Source organism: Sciurus vulgaris (assembly GCF_902686455.1).
Source record: "Sciurus vulgaris genome assembly, chromosome: 6".
NCBI classification, from domain to species: Eukaryota; Metazoa; Chordata; class Mammalia; order Rodentia; family Sciuridae; genus Sciurus; species Sciurus vulgaris.
The window spans coordinates 50,310,398-50,330,948 of NC_136466.1; positions in this window are offsets into that span (position 1 = coordinate 50,310,398).

Sequence of the window (20,551 nt, forward strand, 5' to 3'; positions counted from 1 at the left end):
ATAAGGACTACAATTTAAAAAAAATACAAAGGATTGATGAAACAAAATTGTCATTTTGAAAAGATTAAGAAAGTCAATAAACTTTAATAAGACAAAGAAAAAATATACAAATAAAGTCAGCAGGGGAAAAGGAGACACTGCAATTTATACCACAGTAATACAAAGGATTATGAGATTATTATGACCACATGTACACCAATGGATTGGAAAACCCAGATGAAATAGACAAATTTCTGAACACATAAAAGCTAGCAAATTGCAAAAAAAAAAAAGTCAATGCAAGATGGATCAGAGACTTAAATGTAAGATCTGGAAATAATAAACAAACCACATGGGAAATGTCACACGACATTGAACTTGGCAAGGACTTTTCAATTTTAACTCCAAAGGCAGGCAACAAAAGCAAAAATCTATAATTGGGATTACATCAAACTAAAAAGCTTCTGCAGGGCCAAGGAGACAATGAATAGTGAAGAGACAACCTACTAAATGGGAGAAGATATTTTCAAACTATACTCTAAGGAGGTAACATAATAGGGAACTCAAGCAACTCCATAGTCAAAAAGCAAAAACTCTGATTGAAAAAAAGGGACAAAAGAACTTATTATCTATTTGTCAAAAGCAAGCACACAAATAGGGCAGATATAGTGTGCACACATCTGTCATCCCAATTACTTGGGTGGTTGAGGCTGGAGGATCACATCTTGAGGATAGGATCACATCTTGAGGATAGCCTCAGCAACTTAGGCTCTATCTCAAAATAGTAAATAAATAAATAAAATTAAAAAGAGCTGGGAACTTAGCTCAGTGATAGTGCCTGGGGTTCAATCCCTAATAACACACACACACACACACACACACACACACACACACAAAGAAAAAGAAAGAAAACATACAGATAGATGACCAACATATGAAAAAAAATGTTCAACTCACTAATCATCGGGAAAATTAAAATCAAAGTCATAATGACATATCAGTTAAGTCAGTTAGAATGACTGTTATCAAAAAGACAAAACATAACATGTGTTGGTGAGGATGTAAAGAAAAAGGAACCTTCATACTTTGCTGGTGGGAATGCGAATTGAAAAAGCCATGATGGAAAAAAAAAACATGCAAGTTTCTTAAAAAATTAAAAAGAGTACCATAATATTTATTAATCCCACTACAAGGTGGATATAGACCCAAGGGAAATGAAATAAATATGTCAAAGGGATGTCTGCACACCCATATTTATTCCAGCACTATTCACAATAGCCCAGATAGGGTATCAATCTAAGTTTGATCACTGGATGACTGGATAAAGAAAATGTGGTGCAGGTATAAAATAGAATAATCTTTACCATATAAAAGATGAAACCCTGTCATTTGTGAAAGCGTAGAACTGAAGGACATCATGTTAAATGAAATAATCCAGGTATAGAAAGGAATACTGCATGATTTTACTCATATGTGAAATCTAAATGTGTTGGTCTCAGAAGTAGGGAACAGAACAGTGGTTACCAGAGACTGGGGAGGGGAGAGAGGAGAGATGACAGGAAGATGCTAGTCAAAGAATACAAAATCACAATTAGGACGAGTAAGTTCTGATATTCTGTCGTACATAGTGACTATAGTTAATAATCATATAATATCTATTCCAAAATAACTAGAAAAAAGGATTTCAAATGGTCTCACCAAAAAGGAACAGGGAATATTTGAGGTGATGGACATAATAGTTAAACTTAATAAATCATCGCATGATATATAGATTTGTCAAAGTAGCATATTGTACCTCTTATATGTATAGTTTTATGTGTCAATTTAAAAGTAAATAAATTTGAATTGTTTTAAATCAATTTAAAAGTAAAGTTATGACTTAATCCCAAAACAAGTCTGAGTTGTTCACACTCTGAACAAAGACTGCCTCTAAAATTGTTAAGTGCAGCGGTGTTAAGTTCTCAAAAAACATTCTCAGAAGACTTCAACAAGATGATAGAATAGGAGGACGCCAACCAATGGCCACCGTCTGCTGGCAAGAACATAATTGTAGAAGCTTTGGAATGCAGGAAAAAAGGTTATTAGACTCTGGTGAAGCCCAAACTAAGGATCACCACATTGAGGAGTTAGGTTTGCTGAACATAGTTCCAACTATAGACAAAAAGTAGTCACTTCCTTCTTTGTATTCATCTTTAGGCCCACTAACCATGGTCCTCAAAGCTGTCCCTTCTTCCATGGGACCTGTAAGTTCTGCCAGTCCATGTCCCTTAAGTAACATGCCTACCAACTTCAGACCCAATTGAGGATATGAAAATGGCTTTGTAACTCAGTTTCAGGCCCATACTACCAAACCAAGGGGCAGTCCCACCCACCTAGGAATCTATCAGGAGACATACTCATTTATGCCCCCAATAATGGGCTTGCAGACACTGACTTCACTACAAATCCCATAGCATCACTGTGACTCTGCTCCAGCCTCACTCTACCATGACCCAGAGTCAGCATTGTCTCCCCAGAGACCCAGGAGGGGACACATTCAACCATGCAGCTGGTAAATGAACCCATTGATCTTGGACCTGATTTGTGTCCTTAAAATTCTTCTTTAATCTGGATTCACTCTGAGATACTGACATCTGGAGGCACTTCTACTTATCCTGATACCTGACAAGAGCCATGCCCATTGGCACTTCCAATACCAGGTCCACCAGCCTCAAACCCAACTGTGCCATGAAGTAGCCCTGTCTTTCATCTATATCCCCATATCTACTTTACTAGAAGTTCTGAAGGTAGTCCTACTTACCCAGAGACCCAGAAGCAGCCTTTTCAGAGAACTTGAGGGGGCCACCACCTGCCACAGCCCTGATAACAGTCAGGTGACTTGATGGTGAAACTTTAAGAAGTTCCATAACCTAATTCAAGTCTTGCAAGACAATATTCATGGAGCCATTCCTTTCCATCTGGAGATCTGGGTGGGACCACACTCACCCACGTCCTTACTAATAGACTTACCAACTGAGGAACCAAATGCAGAATCAGCATAAGTCACATACCTAGGTTCAGTCACACTCAACTACAATCCTGATGGTAGTCCCATCAAATCAAGGATCCAGGTAGATTAAAATCTGTACCAACTGTACAGTTCTTAAAGACAGTAAAAGGAGTTTGTTCCTTCAAATGTAGAGATTTCCACACAAGTGTGTGTAGATAAAAAAGAATGAGGAAACTATGATACCATCAGTGGAAATTTGTATCCAACCACCACACAATGGGGACCTACAAGTTGTCAGATCAAGAATTCAAGAAAATTGCTTTAAGAAAGATCAGTAAGCAAAAGAGAGGACATATAGGTGAGTTAACAATATCAGGAAATAACACATGAGGAAAATGAGAAATTCAACTAAGAGAAATATATTTTTTAAAAACTTCTTGGGGCTGGGGTTGTGACTCAGTGGAGGAGTGCTTGCCTAGCATTCACGAGTCTCTGAGTTTGATCTTCAGCACCACATGAATATAAAGTAAAGGTATTGTGTCCACCTACAACCAAAAAATTCTTTTTTAAATCTGTAACTGAAGAATACAATGGCTAAAATGAAAAAATGCAATAGAAAGTTTGAACAGCAGACTTGGTTCACCAGAAGCGAGAACTTGCCTACACAAAGACAAAATGAAGGAAATATGCAGAAGATGTATCCAGGAAGAAAAAAGTATTTACTTTTTTAAAAATGGGAAGAAAATCTATGGGATTTATGGGACACTGTTAAGTGAAACAATATGCCTATCATAGAAGACCCAGAGGATATAGGAGGGATAAAAAGCCAGAAAGCATGCTTAAAGATATAATGGCTAAAAATTCCAAATCTTGGAAAGAATATGGACATCTAGATGCATGAAACCCAGAATTTTGAGAGCAGCAAAGGAAAATGATTCATCACATACAAGGGAATATTCATAAGGTTATCCGTGGGCTTTTAATCAGAATCCTCATAGTTCAGGTTAGAGTGAAATAATATATTCCAAGTACTGAGAGGAAAAAATCCCTGTTAACCAAGCATATTATATACTACAAAATTTCCTTCAAAATTGAAGGAGAGATAGACTTTCTAAGAAAAACAAAAGCTAAGGGAGTTCATCACTACTAGATCTGCCTTCCAAGAAATGATAAAAGGAAATCTTTAAGTTGAAGCAAAAGAATGCTAATTAGTAACAAGAAAGGAAACTATAAAACTCACTGTTCAGAACAAGCATGTGGTAAAATTAAATCTGTGATGGTGGTGCATAAATAACTTTAAAATCAAATGTAAAAGTTAAAACACAAAAATTAAAAGTAACTACAGAGACAGACATCATTACCTTATGTACATATATGATTACATGAATGGTATGAATCTACATCGTGCACAACCATAGAAACAAAATGGTGTACCCCATTTCTGTTCAATGAATCAAAATGCAGCCTGTAAAAATAAAAAAAAAAAAACTACAGCTACAATAATTTGTCAAGGGATAGACAACATAAAGATTTAAGTTATGATAGCAAGAACATAACATATGGGGGGAGTAGAAGATAAAGTATACAGTTTTTGTATGCAGGGTCAAATTGTTATCAGCTTAACATACTTGGTTTCCACAAAAAGATGTATTATGCCTTGTGCTAACAACAAGGAAATACATAAATAATAGAAAGGAAGCAGAGGATACCACTATAAAATACCATCAAATCACAAAGGAAGACAATAGAGAAAGGAAAAAAGGAACTACAAAATATCTGGACACAATTAACATAATGACAAGAATGAGTCTCTACTACAAACAGTGACTTTAAATTCAATGAATTATATTTTCCAATCTAAATACACAAGGGTGATGAATGGATAAAAATATCCAACATTATGCTGCCTATAAGAGATTCACTTTAGTTTTAAGGACACACATAGACTGAAAGAGAAGGAATGGAAAAAATATGTTCTATAAAAATGGTAACCAAAGGACATAAGGGGTGGTTATACTCATATTAGAGAAAATAGACTTTAAATAAAAAACTGTCATAAGAGACTATAGAGGTCATTAAATAATGATATAAGTATCAATTCAACAGGAATATATGACAACTATAATGATTCCGACATCTCTGAAACATGTAAAACAGATAGTAATAGATATGGAGGAAGAAAATACAGCATTAGGAGTGTTTTATGAGGCTGGCATTGGCCCTTCAAAAACCCACTCAGTGTAGTAGATAGGTAATCCAGATGTAAAATCAACCAGGAAACAACAGAACTGTACAATACTATTGAGCAACTGGACCTATGAGGCATATAGGAGATCTTTCCACCCCAACAGCAATAGTGTTATGATTTGGATATGAAGTGTTTCCCAAAAGCTCCTATTAATTCAGGAATATTCAGATTGAATTGATGAGACTATGAGATGTGTAAACTAATCAGTTATCCTAGTTTGAATGGACTGTGTGGTAACTGTAGTCAGGTAGGGTGTGGCTGGAAGTGGTGGGTCACAGGGGATGTGCTCTGGAAGTATTCATCTTCCCTGTGGCCCCTTCCTTTTTCTCTCTGCTTCTTGACTCCACCAGGAGCAGAGTAGTGTGTCTTCTTTGGACCCTTCTCCCATGATTTACTGCCTTACCATGAACCCAGAGCAATGGAGTCAGCCATCTATGGACAGAATCCTCTTAAACCACGAACCCCCAATAAACCTTTCTTTGCCTAAGTCATTCTTTTCAGATGTTGGTATCACAACAATGCAAAAATTGACTAAAACAAGTAGAATACACAATCTTCTCAAGTACACATGGTAGAAAACATGAAACAGATCAAGGAAGAAGTCTTAGCAAATTTAAGAAGGCAGATATCATTCCCTTTTTTAACCAAAGTAAAAGACTTGTACATTGAAAATTATAAGACACTGATGAAGAAAATTAAAGATAGATCTAAAAAATATTTTGTGTTTCTGGGTTAGAAGAATTAATATTAAAATATTCATACTGCCAGGTACTGTGATGCATGCCTGTAATTTCAGTGACTTGCGAGACTGTGGCAGGAGAATTGACTTGCCCTAAGTAATTTAGTAAGATCCTATCTCAAGAATTAAAAAGGGCTGGGGATGTAGTTCAGTTGTAAAGTGCTCCCAGGTTCAATTCCCAATACAAAAAAAAATCCATACACCAAAGCAAAAACAAATTCGATGCAATTCCTATCAAAATCTCAATGGCAACTTCAACAGAAATAAAAATGTCCTAAAATTCACATGAAACTGCAAAAGAACCCAAACAATTAAAGCCTTCTTGGGAGAGAAGAAAAAAGTCGAAGGTGTCGCCCTCCTCATTTCATAATACTTTGCAAAACAACTTTAATCAAAACAATATGTACTGGCATGAAAACCAACACATAGACTAATGGAATAGAATAGATAACCCAAAAATAAATGTGTAAACTTATAATCAACTGAACTGTGACACTTTGATCACTGGATATGAAGACACACATGGGGAAAGGATAGTCTTCAATAAATAGGTCTGGGAACACTGAATAGTCACATGCCCAAGAATGAAATTCGACATTTTTCCTGCCATTTACACATTCAACACAAATTAGATTAAAGGCTGGAACATAAGATCGGAAGCCATAAAACTTCTAGAAGAAAACCTATTTTAAAAGCTTCTTGATGTTGATCCGAACAATTATTTTGTGGATATAACACTCAAAGGGGAGGAAACCAAAGAAAAAGTAGATTAATGGGATTATATTACATTAAAAAGCTTCTGCATATAAAATTTAAAAAGCGAAAAAGACAATCTACAGAATGGGAGAAAATATTTGCAAACTTTATAGCTATAATGTGTTAATATCCAAAACTATGTGAAGAACTTAACTCAATGACGAAAGGAAAATGACCCAATTAAAATACTGGCAAAGGATCAGGATATATATATCATAGTATATAGTAGAATATTACTCAGCCTTAAATAGGAAATCCTGTCATTCAAAACAATGTGAATGAACCTGAAGTATAGTTGTTCTTCAGTGTTCTTATTACAAAAAAAAAAAAAAATTAATAATAACTAAGTGAGGTGATATGTTAGATTGATTGTGGTAATCATTCTAAAAATACCACATTGTACTCCTTAAACTCAAGACTTTTAGTTGTCAAGTATGAATACTTTGTTCAGTAAAACTGGAAGGAAAGCAATCAGAAATATCTTCCTTATATGCCTTCCTCCCCAGAACAGTCATTTCCTGCCAGATTAACTCAACAACCTCCCACTGTTCTTGCCTCTAGACCTGTCCTGCCACAATATATTCTCCAAATTTCAGAGTATGAACTTTATGAGATGTAAATCAGATCACATCTTCTCCTGCTTTAAAATTCATAATTGGTTCCTTGTAGCCTAGAGGATCAAATTCCCATTTTATCATAATGTCTGAGGTTGAAAGAAGTATCTGGGTGCAGGTTGGCTTTTTAAAAGTGATCCCAAGAAGTAAATTTGATAGAGTGAGAAAAGTGGAATACGGAAGTCAAAAAAGTCTACATGTTTCTGTAGAAGTGAGTTACCACTTGGAAAACTGAGGCTCAAGCCCACTGTAGACCTTCTGTGCATAGAATGCACCATAGAATTGTGTGAGTCATTCAGTTATTGAATCGCAGTCCCATTTCTTCAAAGTATTCGTATGTATATTCATTCCACTTCTAGTTTGTTCTGTTTAAAAGGCATTTCCTATGGTACTAGGGAAAAATCTCAGGCAGAAAAGAGAGAAGCAGGAAAGGTATTTATCTTAGAGAAACTCTCTCATCCTACAGTAGCAGGTGAACTCAGGAAGGCTGAGAGAAGAGATGGGAATTGGTGAGTTGGCTTTGCATGGCACAGGAGACCCTCATGTTCTAGCATAGAACTCAGAAAACTTGTTTCTGGTTCCTTGATCCTATAATCCACTTACATTGAACTCCTTACAGTTTCTTCAATGGACCCCACCTTTTCAGAATTACAAATTTACTATTGTATACCTGGATTCCTTTCTCTCTGCTCATGGGGGCTATGCCATGTGGACTACGCCAAGATGGCGCCTGGCAGCCAGCCAGAAGTTGTTTTGATCACATCGGCAGTGAGAAGTCAGTTAACATAAACACACTCAGGTGCTTTATCATTGGCCATATTCAAGTGAGCCCACTGCACACAATGCGAGCACATGTGTTCCCAAGTGCTCCTGCTCGTGCCTGCTCGTTTTGACCTTTGCCGTGATTGGGCAGCTGGCTCTTCGCCTGATCTTCGCTTAACTGGCGTGGCCCTACCCTCCGCCTCCAGGAGGGAATATAAGCGGGCAGTAGGCAGAAGGCAAAAAGAGCAGCAGCAGTAGGCAGAAGGCAGCAGGCAGATGGCCAATTGCAGAGCGGACTAAGAACACACCTCAAGGTCGCAGATCACAGATTGCAGTACAGGATGCACCACTAAGAAGCACCTCTGATAGACGGCACCTTTAGCACGCACCTCTAGCATGCACCTTTAGTTCGCAGGATGCAGGACGCACCTCTAAGAAGAAGCAGCAGAACTCTAAGAAGAAGTAGATCTCTGAAAGCATAGCAAGTCTCTTTTCCTCTAAGCAAAGTCTTTCTCCCTCTCAAAGCCTCTCTTCCTCTAAAATCAAGCAAGCTTCTCTTCCTCTATAAGCTAGAGAATAAGCAAGCAAGCAAGGAAGCAGCTCAGAAATAGAAGTAGTTTATTTCCAGTCCACCTCCAATAAATACCTGAGAGATTGTTGCTGCAGGCAGTAACAAATATCCACGGAATTGTTGCTGCGGGCGGCAACAGTAGATGGTTCATATTTTATCAGAGGACAATCTAGAGTTATGAACCAGTTATAATTTACATACTAAGACCAACAGAGAAGGTGGCATAGAGGCAGCACTCATGTTTGTGAAGGAAGAACAGAAAGTACAGAAGAACCCCTTGGGTGGTGGTGAGGTTGATGGGAAACAAATGAGCACACCTGTCAGGTGGGATCAAGAAGAATTACGGCAGGCAGGGGAGGCAGAAGAAGTGCCTCACTAATGTATCGAACACAGCAGGAACCTGCTAGACAACACGTACAATAGCTAGGCAAACCTGATCCTTAAATACAGCTAAGAGAATCGAGTTTGCCCTTTCCTTTTTTTTTTTTTTTTTTTTTAGCTCAAAAATGTATGTAGTCTGCCCTGAGTCTCAAGTTCTTAGAAGGACCAAAATGATTGGATTCATGTATTTAAATATTTATTGTAGTATCTAAGTTTCTATTTAATTTCTAAAAGGTCTTGTTAAGTATTTACAAGTTCTTCCCCTTGTAGATTTTTAAAATTTCAGGAAACTCCCCAGTGATACACACCAAAATTATTTTTTCCTGGTATCACCTCTTCATTCATACACACATAGTGAATCTCCCCCGGCACCACCAAAATACAACACCGCTCCCTTACAAAAACTGGGAAAACCAAATGCTCAGATTCATTAAAGTACCAAAAAGGCAGGATGGTTGAGATCTGTAGGTGTCTTATGAACCTGTTGACCTTACTTCTAAGTCTAGGAAGTCCACATATATGTCTTTGAGTTTTACAACTCAAACTTGTATCAACTTGTATCTTGGGATACATGTTGTAACAGGAGACTTTTCCCTTTTGTTTATTCAAGGGGAATGTTGTCAGTTTGTAGGAATACCTCTTGTAAATACCATAGTCTTACGATGGTGTTGGTTTTAGTCAGCTTTTTTGCTGCTATGACTAAAAGACCCACCCCAAACAACTTTAGAGGAGGAAATGTATATTTGAGTGCTCACGATTTCAGAGGTCTGAGTCCACAGATAGCTGGCTCTGTTCCTCGGGGCTCAAGGTGAGGCAGAACAACACTGCAGAAAAGTATGGCGGAGGGAAGCGGCTCACATGAAGATCAGGAAGCAGAGAGAGAGGACTCCATTCACCAGACACAAATACCCCAAAGCCACTCCCCCAATTCCCACCTCCTCCAGCCACGCCTCACCTGCCTTCAGTTAACACTCAATTAATCCCATCAGGTGATTAATTTACCGATTAACTTTCCTAACCCAACCACTTCTCTACACCTTCTTGCACTGTTCACATGAGCTTTTGGGGGACACCTCACGTGTAAACCATAACAAACAGTAAATACAGATTATAGAATTAAAGGATCTTAACTATATCTTTGTTAGAAGTGATGGCAAACTGTTAAAGCCAGGCTTTCTTTTTTCTATATTTGGAAAAAGAACATTCTTTTGCTACATTGGTACCAGGATTTTAAAGAAGCAGGTGACTTGGGGGTCAGTATCCTGAGCCATCCACGAGGGAGATGTGTGCAGTGTTTCTGTGAGCAAACAGAAATACAGCGCCAGGGCTCTTTTTGCAATGGTACCTCTGAAACAAAAGCTACATAAAGATTTTATAAAATACAGTGCTAAAAAATAAACTCCCCGTACAAGGCATTCACAGCAAACCATAACAGATAAAGGTGACAAGAGGATCCATGGGTGACTCAGAAGAGCAAGGCCAAAGCCTTCACATGAAATGAAACTTTTATTCAGACACTGTGGAACAGATGACCTGATGTTTGTGCTAAACAAATGATACCACACAATAAAATCAACTCAAGCGACTGCCTTTCCAACTATGGAATGTTTGGGAGTTACAGTACAAAAGGCCAACACAGAAAACTGTTTTACCAATATGCCTCTTAGTGTTCAAATGAATGTTAATCATCTTCATTTATAGAGTCTCTAAAATGCATATGGCCAAAAGAGAACAGAATGTGTTAATGACTAAACTCTGAATCATCTCTTCCACTCTGCTCATGGAGTCTGTTGCCAAAACTTATATCTTCTTCCTTCAAAATGTCTCCTATAATTATACTTCTTCTATCTACTATCTATTGTGCTCTACAACACACATATTTCATCTCAGTGGGGTTTCACAAGGGTACCAGCACACTATTTGACAAATTAATAAATTTGGTTATTGGTAATATCAGGAAATTAACCCAATGCCACTCAAATAGTAAATGGTTTCACCAGAACGTCACAGCTCAAAAGATTATCGATAAAGTACCACCTAGCTCTAAAATGCTATGGATTAACAATTACACACCCTGCTTTCCATCTTTTGTCTGCTACTGTTTTAGCCTGAGACTTGGCCATTTCTCACCTAGGCAACTACAATCTCCTCTTCCCTTGATAGCAATAGTCTCCAGGAGCATTTCTTTCTTCTTCATTTAGTGCCCTGGCCATGCTGCACTTTTCTCTAATGCACAATAATAATTCTCTTTGCTCTGCTGATTGTAGCCAAGAGTTCAGCCTCTTTTCCCACGTCTTCTATTAAATACTCAATTGTATGAGTCTGACCACTCCGATTTAGCTTATTATCTGCTCATTTATATACCCCTCCTCCCTTTTAATCCCACTCTATCCCAACCATGAGATTTTACAAAACTATCTGGTATGGAAACACATGCAATTTATTTCAGTCCACCAGCTTTGTCTTCCTCTTTCACTCCAGAAAAGCAGTTTTCTGAGTTCCTGACTTCTTGTGGTCTGGACTCACATGACAATGAAACAAGCATGCTAATGCTGTCCCTCGCAGGCAGCAAACTCCTGCGGGGCGGTAACAAAGCATAATTATGTACACTGTGTAGAATACAGAAAATGAACACTCAATAAGTGTTAAATAAAGGAAAACAAACATTTTGTTTTTGTTGCCATTTGCTATTTTTTGTCCTGTTTTGAAATCATTTTGCTCAAAATGAAAACAGGAACAAATCTCAAGAGGCTATTGCAAAGAGTTACCCTAAAATCCCAACCTACCTTAAAATGAAGCCTCTAGATATTTTTGTTTGCTGGCTTGACCCTTAAGAGAAATTTGTGAAGATTGTTATAGTAATATTTTTCCATATCTAAATTTTCTCTTGGGGATTTTTGAAGAATGATAAAAGAGGGATGTTATTTTTAACACATCTGCATATATTCTTTCTATATTGCATTGTGGGTCTGCATGACAAATACAAAACACATATAATTTTCCAGAGTTACAGTAAAACTACATCAGGACAGTGTCCTAGTGTTGCTTATGGTACTTTGTTGACTTAGAAGAAACCTCAGTAAATAGTTATTAAATTGAAAACCAGTAGAAAATAATCTTATTTATAAACACAAGAATTAGATTTTAATTGTGAAAAACTAAATTTTGCACATGATATAATCTCAAAGGTGCAGGTATTAATTAGAAGGCGGCAGATCCAAGTCATTGGTTCCGCCCTGCCTGAGTTATGCTACTTCTGGCAACTCTGAGAGTGGTTGATGATTAAAAACTGCATCCAGATTACCACAGAAGTCTCCAGTCTTCCTAAAGCTCACAAAAGGTCAGAATTTTCTTAGGCATATACTTTTGATCCATTTCTCTCTTCTTATTTACAGTGAACTTCCAAAGACTATAGAGTTTCCCTTCAAAGTGTCCCTCATAACCTGTTTCTAAATCTCACATAGAAGTCATTGCAACCAACTTCCCACAAGCTTTCTTGACTCTCACATTTTTCCATTCTGATTCATTACTCCTAGTACTGTCAAAGACAACCTTCTTAAACAAGCATTTTCCCCCCAAATTATTGTTTCTTGATATTGCTGCATATCAGCAGAAATTTATCTCAATTGTAGGATTTCCTATAACCCCGCTTGAATTCAGGCACCATACTTGGCTCCTCCCTTTCTATTGCTAACTCCCCCAGAACTAAACCTCTATTTTATCATCATGTCCTATCCATTCTACTCTGAAGTCCAAGATAGTTTCTTATCTCTTATACACTATAGTAAGCCTGTATCATTTCCTGATTTTTGCTTACAGAACAGGACAGTAATTAAGAGCACAGCCTGCTTCAGTTTAAAGCTTAGTCTTGCCATTTATTAACGATATAAACCTGGCCAAAGTACTTGACCTCTTAGTGCCTTGCTACTTTCATCTCCAAACAGGAGGATAATAATAGCTCCTACTTCATGGGGCTATTATAAGGATTAAATAAGTTGGTGTTCGTGAAGTGCATAGAATATCACGCACCTCATAATAAGAGCTACAGAGGTGGTAGCTTGGTGATGATGATGATGATGAAGGCAACAACAAAGATGATCTCCTAGTTTACTAAATACACAACCAGAGTGATATTTGAAAAATAGGTCATCATTTGTCATATTCTTGCTTAAAACTCTTCAGAGAATTTGCATTCATTGTACTTTAAGCAAAATCCAAATTCCTTACTTAGATCTTCAATGTCCAGTATATTACAGTATAATATATATATATCTCTGTAAATATATATAGAATACCAATATTTAAATTTTGACTACTTAAGTCAAACTTTCATCTAACACTTTAATATTGATTTTTTTAAAATTTATTCCTCTAGCCAAAAAGATTCTTTTGTGAGTTTTATAAGAATTTGGTTTTGCTTGGGTGGTGATGACACCTAACTTCCCAAAGTATTCTAGACTCTAAAAATTGCAGGAACAAAACATACTGGAGACCATATGGAAACAAGTTCTGCTAGAATTGTGTTTGGCATCTGCTTCTATCAAAATTGGTTCAGAAACTGATATACTTATACTCTTTTATCTCTCAGACCAATGCTTGAAGGATTGTTTAATCATGGAATACAATTAGAAAGCATTGGACAAGATCCAAACTGAAGAATTATTTTAAAAGAAAAGTTAAATGATGTCATGTTGGTTCTTATTTAATTCAAGTTGGCTGATTTTTTTTGGTCAAGTCCACTCTTTCAGTATGAACACCTGTAATTCTTAATATCAGTGTTGTTGACTCATGCTTCTTTGTCTAATATGAATTCACAGATCAAGTGTAACAAGAACTTTTATAAACATTCATAACCCTTTAGAGCCAAAGGAAGACTTACATTTGTGACCAGGGTTCTTTCCTCAATTCTTTATATCAACATGAAGACAAGAAGCCTCAGCTTCTCCTACATACTGATTTTATTTGAGGGCACTTTGAGTGAAATTCATGCTCAACATATGTCTCAAGAAAAAAAAAAAAAAAAAATCTTTCTAGTGGACATTGCTCTGAATGTTAGGGACTTTGATGCAAAAGACAGGCAAGGTTGGTGTTCCTCAAAGGACTTCATTGCACAACTCTGGTACTCATTCATCTCTGATTGACATCCGTTTACAAGAATGCAATTTATTTTTTCATCTTTTCCCTCTCCCTATCCTGAAGTAAAAAATCTCCTTTAACTAATATTTACATAATTCTTTTTAATCCATATTTCTTCTAATTCTTATCAATCATTTTCTATCAAACAATACAATTATGCTTATAAATTTAAGGTAACATCAATTACCACACCATTATTTTATGTAAAATAAAATGATGCCAATTAAAATACTTTTCTTCAGTTATTTACAGTTTTATTCTATATTGTTAGAAATGTTGATTTAAAATAAAATAAAATTTAGGTTTTTTTAATATATCACTCCTGTGTATGTAAACATACAAGTAGAAGAAAAATAAATTGGTGAAGAGGATTTCTAGACTTTTCTCATATTCAGATTCTAAGTTACTGATAAATTAGTCATTGAGGTTCATAATTTCCTAATAGAATTGTCCTCTTAGCTATCAAAAGCCTTGGTAAAACAGAATTTTTAAAAATCATGCTTTATTTTTGTCCTTGGGGCTCCCTTGCAAGCTGCAGAAAATTTGTATAAGTGTGTGTGCATGTGTGTCTATGAATGTCAAGTGTTATCCCATGTATGATCAATAACTACGTATATGCCTAAATCATAACAATTGTATTTCACGTTCTCATTTGACATGTTAAAAATAAAAAGAAATGTGTTGTTTATAAATGATAATGTATTACACTGTAAAATATGAGCCCGTTTTAAAATAACATGTATTATACCTACATATTTTAAAAGAAATATACCTGAATTTATGCACAAGGATAATTAAGAGAGATATTAATCTCATGCAGGTAAGTGAAGACTGTATGGTGAATTCCAAAGCTGTTCAAAGTTGCCAAAAAATGTAATAACGTGCATCAATTCTGAAGATAAATAACTGTTTTCCCTTTCAAAAGTTACCAGAGTCTATTCTTTGTTCTGTTTGAGCAAAATGGCTCTAAAGTGAAACAAAGTGATCTGAGACTGCCTACAGAATCATCTTGACTAAGAACCTTAATTTAGGATCATAAAATCCTAAAGTTTATAGTGAATTTGTACAAAATCTAGTCTCAATATCTTTCTTCCCTGTTGAGGAAACTGATGCCTGTGGTCATAGAGATAAACTCTAGACTTCAAGTTTCTTGAATCTTTTGTCATTGCAAACTCCTGGGAGCACTTCCTGCTCTTACAGAAGAGAAGTAGCACCCTGTCCTTTCCATGTGATGCTATCAGTATTGAAAGGACATGTGGCTACAGTAAGGCTCATCCAGACATTATTAAAAAGAACTGAAACTTGCTTTTCAAACATTCCTAGCACAGAAGTTGCAATAATCTAAGAAACACTGAGAAAGATAAAGCCATTTCATAAGCAAAAAATCAGAAACCAGTTATAGGAACCTGCAAACTATTGTCAATGGGCAAAAATACTGCCTGTCACTTGCTTTGAAAATTAAGTTTTTTTGGAAACATCATGCTCATCTCCATGGTATCCATGCCTGCTTTTGCACTCAACAGTAGAGTTCAATAGTTGCATCTGAGATCATCTGACCCATAAAACCTATCTGGACCTTATAGAAAAAGTTTGACAATTTTTGATCTACAAAACTGAGGCAAGCACTGTAGGCTCTGCCTTTAATCTTCAATGTAGACTTTAAGGATCAACAGCATGAAATAGACTGTCCTTTGAAGCATGTGTGTAACAGCATATTATAATGTCAACTTGTAGGAAAAAATATGACACAAACACGGGTACATACTCATATACATGTTTAGGAAAAAGGGTATGGTTTTATTCTGTTATCTGTTATAGCTAAGCACATTACATTCCAAAAAAAAAAAAATGGTGTATTAATTTTGTTAGCTATATAAAATTCTTCAACTAGCCTCTCAATTTATTTATATGTTTCCCCAAACCTTTGTTTTCTACGTTTGGGCTCTGACTTCAAACTTTCATTGCTTTCAATGGTTCTGTCACAAACATTTTTTCTAACAAACGTTGATACTTTATTGAACACATCCTGTAAAGAGTAACTCTCCATAAAAAAAAAAGGAGGCTGTGTAAGTTTTGTTAATGAGAATTATTGTCAATTAAAAATACTGTTTTCATTTTTATCCACAAAACTGATGAATATGCATGATTCCTTTCAGAATATAATGCTACAGCTATGAGAAGAGAAAACTTCTGGAATAATTGTGTTCCTCACTTAGCACAAAAATAGCCACTTATGCTAAGTAAATCAAAAGCCTTGATGGTGAAAACTCAGCAGGACTCTTTAAAGCATCATCAACATAAATAAATCAAGAACTTATCTCATGGAAGAATTATTGCTGGATTTATTTGTAAATTGATTTAAATACAGTCTTGATTTTTCAAAAGTAAAAATTATTCTTCAGAAATATTTGTGGCACATATGAAATTAGGACTTGGGAAATGTCACCTCCAAACTGATTTGGTAACTTGCTAGATGGAAAACATACCTGAATGAATGCCTCTTTAAGTGCAAAATCCTCTATGGCCTTAACACGCCACCTGCCAATATTTTATAGGCAGTCCCTACAGGAATAAAAACATCCTGAAATTCAATTCACTAAATGAGTCCCTCAACCATGCTCTTAAAAAAATATTCTGAACTCTAATTGATTCTGTAAATGTTCCAACAGAAAGTTTTATGTATGCTAATAGGATGTTGGCCAGCAAGTATCCCAACAATTTTGCCTTGGTAAGTAAACCTAAAAGAGAGATTGGCAGCCTTCCCCACTGAGGTTTTCCTAAGCCTGCAAGAATGCCTTTAAATCCTGCAATTGGTGAAAATAGCCCTTCAGATATTCACACTTTCCAATACCTCATTTTCCTTCCAGCTTGATTTATAACATTTTGGTTCATTTGCTTTCAATTCAAAATAAAATGAACTTTTGGAGGATTCAGGAGAAAATATAAAGGATCTGGGGATGCTTAGAGAAGAAACACAAGAAAAACAAGTGTGACCCTGGGACATTAGAAAAAAAAACCTGCAGTAAAGACACAGACAGAAAGAAAGTGGATTTACTTGAATGAAAGACTATAAGACCCCCAAAATAAGAATATAGATTGAGATGGAGAGGAGGGGACAGGGAAGGGGAGAATGAGGACAAATATAATTCCCATATAGAAACAGAATTTCTAGCTGTTAGGGATTATAAACACTGGAGTGATTTAACAGCATCCTTGGGGGAATTGTAAAATGTTTTGTTCCTGGAAATGTTTACACAAAAGCTAGGTAAGTTGATGCAGAGAAGTGATTTAGCTGACATCTGTAGGTGCCCTTCCAACTCTGATTCCATGATTTGGTAATGTGAGAATGACCAAAGTGAAGCCAAAAAATAAAAATAAAGGACCCACACTTATGTGAAGCATACATATAAGATTTATGGTCTGCCTCAGAATGTTGTTCCAGAGTAACATGGAGTGAATTTCAAATGCATCATTCTCAGCTGGTAATCGTTTGCTGAAGTGCCTAGGAATGACTCAGTACAAATTCTGTGATAATACTCAACCTATACAAGCAATTGCCTTTCTGGCTCCCTTTATATTCTAGGTTCAATTTTCTTATATTCCAAATCAAGTATGTATCTAATCAGTTTTCTAAGAGTATTCTTTAAAATACTACTATTTCTATGAACTTTAGTATATTATTTCCATATTCTGTTTATTGCTTGTTTTGTGATACTGGGTATAAAACCCAGGGCTTACACATAATTAGGTAAGCACTCCTTCACTGAACTATATCCCATACCTACTTCCATATTCTTAATGGTAGGCCCATCATAAGTTAAATCAGCTATATTTTCTTTTTCAAAATTCACACAATTTTGACTCCATTCCAATGTAATTTCATTCTAAAATAATTTCCTGAGAAGAAACAACATACTTTTTTTTTTCATTTTGATGTAGTGTAATTGATTAGAATAGAGGGAAAGAGAATAGTTTATTCTTTGTTTTCTCTAATTCTCTAATTGTTTTCTCTAAAATTTGAACACTACATGTATCTATTTTCCTATGAGTCTACCACACATACAAAAACCATCCATGTTAATTTACCATCATATAATTCAAAATGAGGTTCTAACCAAAGATCAAGATTCATGGTAGAAAAATTCTTGAGAATCTTATCCTTTTATATTCCCTAATTTATAGGCCTGTTTTATCAGGGGTAACATTGTATTTTGTTCCAAAATCATTGCATATACATTAAAAAGCCTTGCAGTCCTCACAACTGGCTGAAATTTCCACCAGTTTTATATTTATGCTACTATTTCCTATTTCATTTTAAATGAGCTATTTTTTTAACTCACTCTGAATGATACAAAACTACCCTTTCATTATTTATTTGGACACCTCTTTTATTTTCTTTTTCTCTTCTCTTTTTATACCAGTAATTACTTGCTTTGAGTTCTTTTTATATGCCAACCAACTCATCACATATATTTGGCATTTTCTCATAATATTCACTCTAAATACTGTCCCTGACATCTTGCCAACATCCTATTGGATCCCACTATTTCTGTTTTTATTTGAATGCTAATTATTTCAGTCTTAGACATTTTGGGAGAATTAATGAGTTCATGAGAAAATTGATGATCCTGAAATTTTAAGGTCATTAAACTAACTAATCAGTAATTCTCAAAAAAGGTTCTTTTAGGAAGGAAGGTGATTACTGTTCTTACAGAACCTTCAAAGGGGAAAGAAAGAAGCCTATTCTCTCTGGTACAACTGATTTTCCAAACATAATAAGAATTTCATGATGGCAAAATAAATATAAAAAAAATCAAAGAATAATTTAAATAATTAATTGCTAGCATGCCATTTATAATTGAAACCAATAAATAGAATAATTTCAATCATCAAAGAGAAAAACAGAGAAAGTTGAAAATGTAGACAGTTTGAAAGCAGTAAACTTTGTTTTATTTTCCTTAGGTAAGCGGCAGCCAATGAAGACCCAAAGGAGATATTCACAAAGAAACAATTTCACCAGTTTATGAGTACTCTAAAATCAGGGAAAGTTCTTCAGTGAAGCATGTGCAAAAAGCTGTCTATGCCCTTGGTTAGGCACCTGCCTTGGGCCATCTCTATAGCATTTCTCTTACGAGAATTTCTCAGTTTTTCCCAATTTGACCTAGTCAAGCTGACTGACATGACTTCAGTTTCCTTTGATACAGTGATATGGACGGAATGTTACCTAGGGCCAATGGCTGTACACTGGCATGGAAGAATATGCATATGTACTCCGAAGTTGGACAAAATGTTTATGGAATGAAACCTCGCTGAGTAATACAGTAATCACTTATATTTGTCAAAAGACAAAAATTACAAATTTAGTTATAGATCTGACTCTTTTGTGATTTATGAATTGCTGTAGTGTCCATTCTAAAAAATAGAGTAAAAGCCCAGTAGGCAGCCCAGTGATAAGAGCAAGAAAACAAAATGATGGGAAATAAATTGATTAGTTAACATCAGGTTACTTTAGGTTACATTTTTTGAAAGGGTTAACATACTTTCTTATTACACTGACTTGGGTAAACTCAAATCTCCTATGTTCAGGAAAAATTGGAGTGTTTCAGGATCTGTCTGCTTCCTTAAGGATTCAGTGTGATTATGTATCATTTAGTATATGGGACTATATTTTGGTTTGGTCTGGACTATTGTGACCTATTGCAAAAGCTCAGCCTGGAGCAATGAACTTCCATAATTTTTTATCTAGCATATATATTGTCATGTCTTTGATTTCTTCCTTTCTTTTACCTCAGTTGTGTATTTTTTATTCACATATTGTACCCAGTGTTTCTATGTTTCATAGCAATAAATTTTATTTTTACATAATAATTTTATTTTATTTTATTTATTATTTTTTGTAGTACCGAGGATCAAACCCAGTTCCTCACACATGCTAGGAAGGTGCTCTACCACTGAGCCACAACCCCAGTCCAGGCAATATATATATATATATATATATATATATATATATATATATCCTCAATTATTTTTGCTATATAATTGCCTACTCAATTATTTTGCTCAATATAATTATTTCTGACATACTATTTCCAAAACTAAAATTTATAATCATATTTTAATATTCTAATAAATATCTGAATAAATCAAATACATAATAATAAATGTAGATATGAATCATTATTTCAAATAACTTCTGTTATTTTATACATTAATAATTTATTAATAATTGCTTTATATATTTTTGTCCTTAATACTGAGTGCATAGATATCTAGAACTGTGTTTGTTCTAGCTAAATTGACCTCTTTATTATTAGTAAATGAACTTCCTTGTTTCTTTTCACTGCTTTTGATTTAAATTCTATTTTATAGGCAAAAG